A 10,706-nucleotide genomic window follows, 5' to 3' on the forward strand; every position below is an offset into this window, starting at 1 on the left:
CCATTACTGTCCATTTTTCAGAAATGAGACACAAAATAGAGTCTCATCTGATAGAATAGAATAAAAAAGCCTGAATTTAATTAAACATGGGGAACATAGGACAACAAAGAGAGGGGAGAGGAAGGGGTTGAAAAAGAATGAAAATGTATTATGTACATGTACCAGCTCCCCACAAAGAATGTAAGCATTGTGTATTGCACATGTATTCACAAAAAAATTTTAAAAATAAAAATCACACAATGAATATGAGAAAAGACAATAGCTATCACCTTATCCAATACATACACATAACAAAGAAATGCAGTGACTCTATATGTAAGCATATATGCATGATCACACTCAGTAACTTGTGTATCCAGAAACTGAAATCTTCACACTCTTCAGGAAAAACTGTAAAGTCCATCAGTTACCATTCCTTCTCCAGTTATGCCTTATCATAGTGCATTTCCTGTCATATTGCAGCACTCTGAATGTTTGAGTGACAAAATTAAAGTGTGAGCAAAGAAATTAGTACAGTGGTTATTGACTTGAGCAGATGTTTTCTTGCTCTGGAAAAAAAGGCAATAGTATATACTAAAGTGATGTTTTAGTATCCCCAAAATGATCAGTCTCATCTGAGAATAGCCACAAGGTCATCTGGAAGTAAAAAAAAGAGAAGCATATTGAAGCAAAGAATTTTATTCTGTGCATACACTCATACCACCATTGAGGAGCACTTTAGCACATAGCACTTTATTTGGCATATTGTAATTATCTATACTCAATTGTGTCCTTTACATGCATTCACTCACCAATTAATTATTATATAGCAAAAGTATGCTGTGTGCCAGAGCCTGTTTGGGACACTAGGGATAAAGTCCTAAGACGGATATGGTCTCTGCTACTTTAGTAGAGAATATAGAAAAACACAATAATTTCTTATTATGATTTTAAACTACAAAGGAAATTACAGCCACATTTAATTTACCCTGCATGCCCCTTTGAAATTACAAGTATATTATACATTCCTATAATACTTTGCCTTTCTTATAAAAAGCACAGCTAAGTTCATTTCCCTCTTAGTAATTATAAATATGTCTTATTTTGAAGAGAAGCAAAAAGTTAACCCTTCACACTCTGGAATTATCAGATGCTGTAAGATTTCGATTCTACTCCATTTCACTGCTTTGAATAGGACTCCTCCCTCCTTGCTAGTTGGTAGAAAATTAAACTTTATAGAACTAAGCTATCTTAATAGCTAAAAATCACCTAACAATCAAACTACAATATATTAACACAGAATTGCTATAAGGCATCATTTATATAGTAGTCAGTTATACACAACTTTTATTGTTTAGGCTGTACACAAGGTCAAACAGTAAACCTTCAAGCAGCAAAGATGAAAGCTTACACAGAGGAAAACAAATGCTTCTTTCTCAGAGGTAGACATTTCTAGGCATATTTATATACTAGCTACCTTGTTTCTCAAACTACATCAGATTAGAAGCAGCTAAGAAGAGAACGCAGGAGGGAACTGTCATGAATAAACACAAATAAAGCCAAAGGCAGTAAGAGAGTAGCAGCCTAAATTGGTAGCAGGCAATGAGTAGTCACTGGGTGCCAATCCCAGTACTGAGCCCTGGACTTTCCTTTCTCTCAACAACCTATGAGGCAGCCCCTATCATGAGATTCCTACTATGCAGCAGACACATTAGATAACTTTTCCTTTATCCTTATTACAAGTTGCCATTATAATGTCCAAGATAGAGAAACTGAGTAACTTGCGGCCAGATCCCTAAACAGCAAGTATCTGAGCCAGAATTTGGAGCTGGTCCACAGTAAGGAGACTGCACATTCTGGTTTGTGTAAGCATCTCATTTTCTTCCTGTCATCCTGCTTAATTAATTGTGACCCTTTCCATCTCCAGAGTGCCCCAGTTTGGCTGATGAGTAACATGATCCTCTATTCAGAGGACACCCGCTCTCCAGAAGTCATTGCCTTTTACACACAAACTGTAGGACAGAATCTCAGACACTCAAGATGCAAGGTGATACTACAAAAATATACTAAAAAATAATAAATATGAATAAAGGACATTGTCTCAAGAAAAAAATAGAACTGAACAAATTAAATGTAAGCAGAAGGGTTTGTAACCCATTCTAAGAGAATTTTTATTCCGGATTGTTAAAGGTTAATTTTTGTAACAAAGGAGAGTAACTTTTAATTGTCTCAAAAATGCTTTTTTTATCCTTCGTTAGTCATGCTCAAAAGAGGAATTATATTTTTCACACACCAAAAAAGTTCCCTCCTCAACCAAAGAAACAAAATTACTTCCAAGCTTGGTCCCTGAAGGCTGACAAGCTCGGTTTAAATACTAACTACACACTGTGTGATCTGAAGAAAGTTACTGGCATTTCCTTTCCATTTTATTCATCTGTAAAATTAAGACAATAACATCACATCACTCACCTGAAGGCAAGGATAATATGGGATAACCTGTGTAAAGCATTTGGAAAGTTGAATAACATGCTCAGCACACAAGAAATGCTCAGTAGTTTACTTGTAGATATTAATTTCATGAATACCTTACTAATATCATTAAAATTAACCCTAATTCTGTCATTTTTCTTATGAAAAGTCAAATTCTAAGTAAAAGAAACAGGATCAGAATCCAGCCAAAATGATATTGGTGCTATCATTTATAAAATACACCCCAAAATCCACAAAGCTAAAGGAATCTTTAAATGACCTATTGCCTCATTTTATAGAAAAAGAAAATGGAACCAGACAGGTGATATAACTTCCCCAAGACATAAAACCAACTGGGTATTGAAGCTAGGACCTTTTACCACAAAGTCCTGGCTGTGGAAAGAAAGCCTGGGCCTTTCTGAGGGATAAAGCTATCTTCCCTGGCCCAGCTGCTTAACCGCAAGCAATTTTACTTAACATGTCTAAAGCTTGTTATTCTCAGTTGATAAAAATAAGGATTAGAGTTTTCCTTTGTCAGGGTATTCTGAGGATTAAAAGGACATGCAAAGAGCCCAAAGTCACACTCATACAATATGTGGAGCCTGAAGTGATGCAGCTGCTGGAAGGGAATTTGTCACTGTCTACTAAACTGTAAAATGCACAAATCTTTTAACACATGGATTCCACTTCTAGATATATATCCTGTGGGAAGATATGTGTTCAGGGATTTTCACTCCAGCTTTAACTGTATTAACAATAAAAACAATTAAATCTCCATCAAGGAGAAAATTCTTCTTTTAAAAAATGAGAAAGATTTTATGCCAAGGCAATGGCAACTCTTTTGAAATACATTGCTAACCTAAAAAGAATCACACTGAATAATGTGTGAGGTGGAGTTTGGAACTCATGTATGAAAAGACAGAACATAAACATATAAATCCATATCTGTAGAGATGAAATTAATATCTACCGCTGATGTGAGAAAAAGGAAATAAAGATGATTTTCACCACTGATTCTATATTCTCTCATATCTTGTAAAATTTTTATCTTAAAAATGTATAGTATCTGTATATGATTTGTACAACAGAAAAATATATGAGTATCTAACATATAGTGGGTACTAAACAAATATCTTCTTCTGTCTAGATATGTCTATGCTTAGTGTTACAATGTTTATTATTATAATTGTTATTAGTACCAGAGTCATTACAACTTCATATATATTTTTAGAAAACAAATATTATTCCATGGACTATTCTGCCCCATTTAGAGGGCTTTTCCACAGTTTTGTATCTTCCTCTCCATGTATGACCTCCACTAAAGGTCTATATCACACAGTCTGAGCTAAGGGATGAACAAAGGTTAATAGAAACACATAAAGGCAAGGCGGGGATAGTCTCCCACACCTCTGTTTGTGGTGTCATTTATCTCCCTGTTAAAATGCAATAAAGACAATAAAAGGAAATTGGCTGTGGAAAATGAAAGCGCCCTCTATTCATAAAAACAGTTCAAATGAGAAAAGTCTTTTAATGGGGATGGAACATCTACCATGCAAAGCAGTGGGAGAGAGACACATAAAATCCTTAAGACAATTTATTAACCACAAATGATTGTAAGCAACTCAAAACCTTTCCCAAACATGTTTATGTTCCAAACATCAGAGTGATGGACACCTTCAAGCAAATTCTCAAACTGATATACCTCTTGCAAATACAGAAGGCAAAAGCAGTATCTTTCACAAGAGAATCCTCCCTGCTGATCGGTGGGTCCTTGGAGGAAATGTGGCTCCATATTTGGCATGATGAAGGGGATGGCACAGAGTGCGCAGAAGGCTCCCAGCTTATACTTAGACCAGACTTTTCAGTCTGCTTCAACAACTCACCTTCCTGAATGAACAAATCAATGGTTTGAGAAAGCTAGCCACCTCATTCCTGGAGCATCTTGCCTAAAATGAAAATAATAATATGTGTATAAATCTGCCATTTTCTGTTCCTGAGTAAGATTCCTGTTCCCCAAATTCCCTCTGTTTTCTTCACAGGCTCGTTTCCGTCCACTGGCTCACCACCTCAGGGGAACAATGGCCACAGAGTCCACAGCCACAGCTGCCATCACCGCGGAGCTAGTTTCCACCGACAAAATTGAAGATGCTCCTGCTCCTTCTACCTCTTCAGATAAAGTGGAAAGTCTGGATGTGGATAATGAAGCTAAGACGCTATTAGGGTTGGGACAGAAACATCTAGTGATGGGAGATATTCCAGCAGCTGTCAATGCATTCCAGGAAGCAGCCAGTCTCTTAGGTAAGAAGTATGGAGAAACAGCTAATGAGTGTGGAGAAGCCTTCTTTTTCTATGGGAAATCACTTTTGAAATTGGCAAGAATGGAGATGGTGTTTTGGGGAATGCCTTGGAAGGTGTACATGTGGAAGAAGGAGAAAAAACAGAAGACGAATCTGTAGTAGGAAATAATGATAACATAGATGAGGAAGCAAGGGAAGAGTTGAGAGAATAGGTTTATGATGCCATGGGAGAAAAAGAAGCTGCAAAAAAAAACAGAAGGCAAGTCTCTGGCAAGCCTGAAACTGATTTGGAACAGAAGAGTGAAATGGAGGAGGATGGAAGAGAAGATATGGATATAAGTGAGCCTACAGAGAAGCTACAGGAAACAGTTGAATTGACTCCAAATCAGCTAACTGAAACCTCTGAAGAGTCAAGAGGAACAGCAGGACCAGAAGAAATGGATGAAGCTGAGGTCACTACCAGGAAGCCAGAACAGAAAGCACCAGACACAGAGGAAGGAAAATCAGTTTTTGGAACTGACATCCAAAAAGAAGAACGTAGAGAAAAAGTTCAGGAGGAGCAAGAAGTGGTAATTGTGAGCACAAAGGAGAAGCCAAAAGAAGATTCCAAGGAGCAGCCCAGTGTGACTCTGGAGAAGCAAGGCACTGCAGCAGAGGTAGAAGCAGAGCCTGTAGAGGTGACAGTCAAGCCAGTGGATGTGGGTGGGGATGAGCCAGAGGGACAGATAGCTGCCTCAAAAATGAGCCAGGAAAGGCTTTGCAGGAGCAACTGGTAGGGCAAGAAGTGCTTTCATTTGAAGAGTCACTAGTGGTGACAACAGAGGCCATGGAGGCCTTAGCTCCAGAGTCTGGATCAAAAGTCTCTGAAAAGCCAGAGCAGGAAGCCACAGTTCTCCCCCAGGAAGGTCCAGTTATTGGACCAACAGCTGTAGATCAGACTCCTGTCAAAGCACAGACTTCTGCAGAAACACTGACAGAAACAAAAGGTGACTCAGGTCTGGAGGAGAAGGTCAGGGCAGACCTGGTTCCTAGCCAGGAGGAGATTAAGCTGCCTGTAGAAGAGTCTGAGGCAGCTGGAGATGGGGCTGAAACCAAAGTAGTCCAGAAGGCTACTGAGAAAGCACCTGAAGACAAAGTTAAGATAGCTGCTAATGAAGAGACGCAAGAGAGAGAAGAACAGATGAAAGAGGGTGAAGAAACTGAAGGCTCAGAAGAGGAGGATAAAGAAAATGACAAGGCTGAAGAAGCACCAAATGAATCCATTCTTGAAAACAAGTCTCTTCAAGAAAGTGAAAAGGAGGACATTGTGAACCTAGAGCTTGCCTGGGATATGCTGGACTTAGCAAAGATAATTTTTAAAAGGCAAGAAACAAAAGAAGCTCAGCTTTATGCTGCACAGGCACACCTTAAACTTGGAGAAGTTAGTGTTGAATCCGAGAACTACATCCAGGCTGTGGAGGAGTTCCAGGCCTGCCTGACCCTGCAGGAGCAGTACTTGGAATCCCATGACAGTCTCCCTGCAGAGACTCACTACCAGCTGGGCTTGGCCTATGGATACAACTCTCAATATGATGAGGCAGTGGCGCAGTTTAGCAAATCTATTGAAGTCATTGAGAAGAGAATGGTTGTACTAAATGAGCAGATAAAGGAGGCTGAAGGATCATCTACTGAATATGAGAAAGAAATTGAGGAGTTGAAGGAACTGCTACCTGAAATCAGAGAGAAGATAGAAGATGCAAAGGAGTCCCAGCGTAGTGGAAATGTAGCTGAATTGGTGCTGAAAGCTACTCTGGTGGAGAGCTCTACTTCAGGTTTCACTCCTAGTAGGGGAGGCTCTTCAGTCTCCGTGATTGCCAGTAGAAGAACAGCAGATGGTGCATCCTCATCAAATTGTGTGACTGCTATTTCTCACCTTGTCAGAAAGAAGAGGAAACCAGAGGAAGATTGTCCCCGGAAGGATGACGCAAAGAAAGCCAAACAAGAGCCGGAAGTCAATGGAGGCAGCGGAGATGCGGTCCCCAGTGGAAATGAAGTTCCGGAAAACATGGAGGAGGAGGCTGAGAAACAGGCTGACAGCCAGGCCACAGTGGAGGGGACAGTGGAGGCTGCAGCTGCAGTTGAAACCACTGCGTGTTAAGGGAGCAGAACCTTCCTCCCAGGGAAAAGTGTTTTTGTATATAATGTATTTTTTCACTTTTGGGGATTCGTTTTGCATAACTTCAATAAAGATGGTAAGCAAAAAAAATATATATATATATATGTATAACTTGTCTTTCATATCTGTTATGATGCTTAGATTTATTTTATGAAAAGAAAATGTTTGATGACTCTAAATTGCTCCTTTTAAATCACACCAGCCACCCTAGTAACATGCAGCCACCACCTATGAACAGTGAGCCTGTTCTAGAAACAATTATGGACCCTTCCCTTTACTACCGTCCCTACTTTCATCTTCTCTCCATTTCCAAGTGCATAATTTCAAAGTCCAACAGTATTTCAGAAAGCTCCACAGGTGATAGGAATAAAATACAACTTTATGTTTTGATCACATTATCCCTTTATTCAGTGTACTAGCATCATAGGCCAAGAAAAATTCTGACTGACTCTTTTCTGTTCAAATCCACCCATTACCCATCTGTTTTAGGCTCTGAGATTCCAGTTATCTCCAGTTAGCCCTTTCTGCTGAAATCTCACCTCTCAAGGGCAAAGACCTTCCTGTGTTCTCTCTCACACTTCACATCTAGAGAAACACTCGTGTTCTCCTTGCTCCACAAATTCTAATGGGACAGGCCAACCTCAATATTACCTTCTTCTGTTCCTACCACCAAAGCAATAAGAGAATCATACTCTGTGACCAACTTGCAAGAAACATCTTTGACAGCTGTCTCTGGAGTCCCATTAAAGTCTGGAACATCTCCCTTAAGTATTTCTCCCTATCTGCAGTTCACACTCCAGAAGATAAATGCAGACTCATATTCAGAACGAGGACACTGTGAGTTGGTGTATTGGTCAGATTTTCCAACCCAACATTCATAACTTAAAGAAAGAAATGTTTTAGGCTCATGGTTTCAGGGGTTTCATTCCTTGGTCAGCTGGCTCTGAAGTAGGAACATCATGGTGGAAGGGCATTGTTGAGCAAAGCTGCTCACTTCATGGCAGGCAGGAAGAGCAGAACAGAGGAACACCTGTGAGAGATACAGTCTGTGATGGCTCATGTCCAGTGAACCACCTTCAACTGAGACCCACTTTCTATGAGCACATCCAGCTGTGAACTGCAGTAGATTAATCTACCAATAAGTATAATGCCCCCATGATCCAACCACCTCTTCTGAGGCCTCTTAATTCAGTCAAGTCGACAATTAAGATTAACAGGCATAAATCTATCCCTTGTCACATTTACACCTAATCACATCCCTTAAATTATACTTAACCTCCAAATAAACACAATAACAAGTTTATAATTTGGACTAACATGACATAACTATTCTGCATACAACCGAAAACATAATATTCCTCTCTCCAAAGTCCAATAATTCCAGAATTTCTCAAAAGCCCAAATCAAAAATCTCTTCAAAGACTCAAAACAACTCTTTGCTGTGAGCCCCTGTAAAAACAAACCAAGTGACATAGTCCCAAGGTACAATGACACAGGGAAAAATTCCTTTCCAAAAGGGAGTAATATGGGGATAGAAAAGAATAGGACAGAAGCAAGAACAAAATTCAGCAGAGAAAACATTAATTCCTGTACCTCCATGTCCACTATGTGGGGCACATATGGTATCATGTGAGTTCCAGAGGGGTTGTGTGACCCGACTTTTCTATAGCTTTGCTGGTTGCAGCCCACATAGCCTCCCTCTTGGGCTGACTCGCTCACTGTCTACAATTTTTCTTGGTTGGCTTAGGCTCTATGTTTCCAACTTTCTAAGGTCTTTATTGAGGTCTTGGCCTTACTCCTAAAGCTTGCCACCCTCTCAGAGAATTCTAGCATGGACTCCAACACTGTCATACTTTTTTGTATGGCCTCCTAGGTTTTCTTTCAATCATAGTGGAGGGCTTTCTAACCCCTAAACTCTTATATTCTGTATGCCAGTAAAACCATCATGTGGACACCAAGGACTACCACCAATGAGAGTTGGACCATGACTGCAGCAACCTCTGAGTGCATGAATGACTGAGCATGGAGAAATGAATCCTAGTTAACCAATTCCCTAGGAGACCCTTCTCAAGCAGGGGTCCTTGAGAGTCTTTTCTTAAATAAAAAGTTCACATTTTGTATAGTTCAGCTGGTGATGGGTGTAGTCTTGCTGATTCCTGAAATCCCCTCAAGATAGCTTTCCTCATTGAAAGTACTTGCTTTCTATTTAATGGTGCTAACCTCTTTAGCAATCACAGTCATAACTCCTTTGGCCCCAACTTCACATGCAATTCCTTTCCTGCCAAAACTTAAATTTTTAAATCTTTCTGCTCTGTTACTTGGTTGTGATTTTCATCACAAATCTGTCTGAAAGCAGCCAGTAATATCCATGTGGCAGCTTGATGAAACTGTCTCCACTAGATCAATTAACCCTCCACCTTTAAATTCAGCCTTGCACAGTCATAGAACATGGACAAAGTATAGACAAACTTTTGCTACAGTGTAACATGCATGGCATGGCCTCTAGTCCACTTCACAATAGGGTTTCTATTTCCTCTCTGAAACCTCCTGAGTCTGGGATTTAAATCATACATTCCTACCAGCATTCTGATCTTCTATGTTCTAACCAGAATTGCTGATCAAGCTCAGCTTAGTACATTCTGGGACCTCTCTCTCTCTCACATCTCCAAATCTTTCTAAAATCCTCCAAACTTTGCTAAACTAGTTCCAAAGACTTCTAACCCACATAGTACAGGAATGGCCCCACTTCTCTGGATAAATTTTCTGTATTGGTTGGATTTTGCATTGCTTAGAAAAATACCCACACTCAGAACTCAACCAAAAAGTGGTTTATTTGGCTCATGGTTTCAGGGGTTTCAGTTCTTTGTTACCTGGTTGCAAGGAAGAAACATTATGGTGGAGCAAAGCTTTTCAACTCCATGGAAGAAACGAAGCAAAGCACAGGGGGAGAGTGGCTAGCGACCCACATTTTCCAACTGGACCCCACCTTCTAATGGCATTTATCTATGCACATCACTAGATTAATCTATGAATAAATATAATGCCTCCATGATCCAGTCACATCTCCTGAGGTCTCTTAATCCAGTTAAGTTGACAATTAGGATTAACTAGCACACATATTAAAAGGATTTTAATAAACAAGGAAAGCTTCAGATACATTCACTAGATTAGATGAGGCAAAAGAGACTGATACTCATTTGGGAAGGATTTTTAATCACTAAATATTCAAACCAAATGACCAAATAGTGGAGCTCTCAAAGCTGTTTCAACTCTGCTCACCACTCAGGAAATCATTGTCTCTTTTGGTACAGGTTTTACTGAGAGTAACTGAACGAAATGTAAAATTTTCATTTTGAGTTTCTTCTTTGGGGGTCCACTAGGAGCTGTCACACTCTGAGGCAGTCATTCAGAAGCCAGGTCAAAGTTTAGCAATCTTCTTTATTGAGGATCTCATTCTTCTGCAGCTTTGCTGTTGACCATTATTAATCACCCCCAGTACCTATACATTGAAAGTACTTATTTGTTACATGTATTAACCCAACCTCTATCCTTCCTGGGATTAAAAAAAAAATGCATGTTTTACAAATAGTAAATTTTAATCATCAGTGTGCTATCAGAGGGACGATATTTTTGAAAAAAAAGCACACACAAAGATAAAACAAAACAGAACAGACTCACTTTACCCTCAGGCACTACTGCTTCATAGAGTCAGATATTGGCCAATTAGTCACGATTGGTTGTAGCAAAATCCTTGATCTACTCTGAGTGTCAGTTGTTTATTTGTAAAATAATTAGTTGAATTTGAT

The 10,706-nt window shown here is 39.5% G+C and overlaps 1 pseudogene; it reads left to right on the top strand.

Annotated features, from left to right (window-relative positions):
- The first annotated feature begins 4,428 nt into the window (after nucleotides 1-4,428).
- LOC101721391 (nuclear autoantigenic sperm protein pseudogene) lies at nucleotides 4,429-6,948 on the top strand (annotated as a pseudogene).
- Nucleotides 6,949-10,706: the final 3,758 nt, after the last annotated feature.

Source organism: Heterocephalus glaber, unplaced genomic scaffold, assembly GCF_053883595.1.
Source record: "Heterocephalus glaber isolate CG9 unplaced genomic scaffold, H.glaber_assembly_v1.0 deba00000331, whole genome shotgun sequence".
NCBI classification, from domain to species: Eukaryota; Metazoa; Chordata; class Mammalia; order Rodentia; family Bathyergidae; genus Heterocephalus; species Heterocephalus glaber.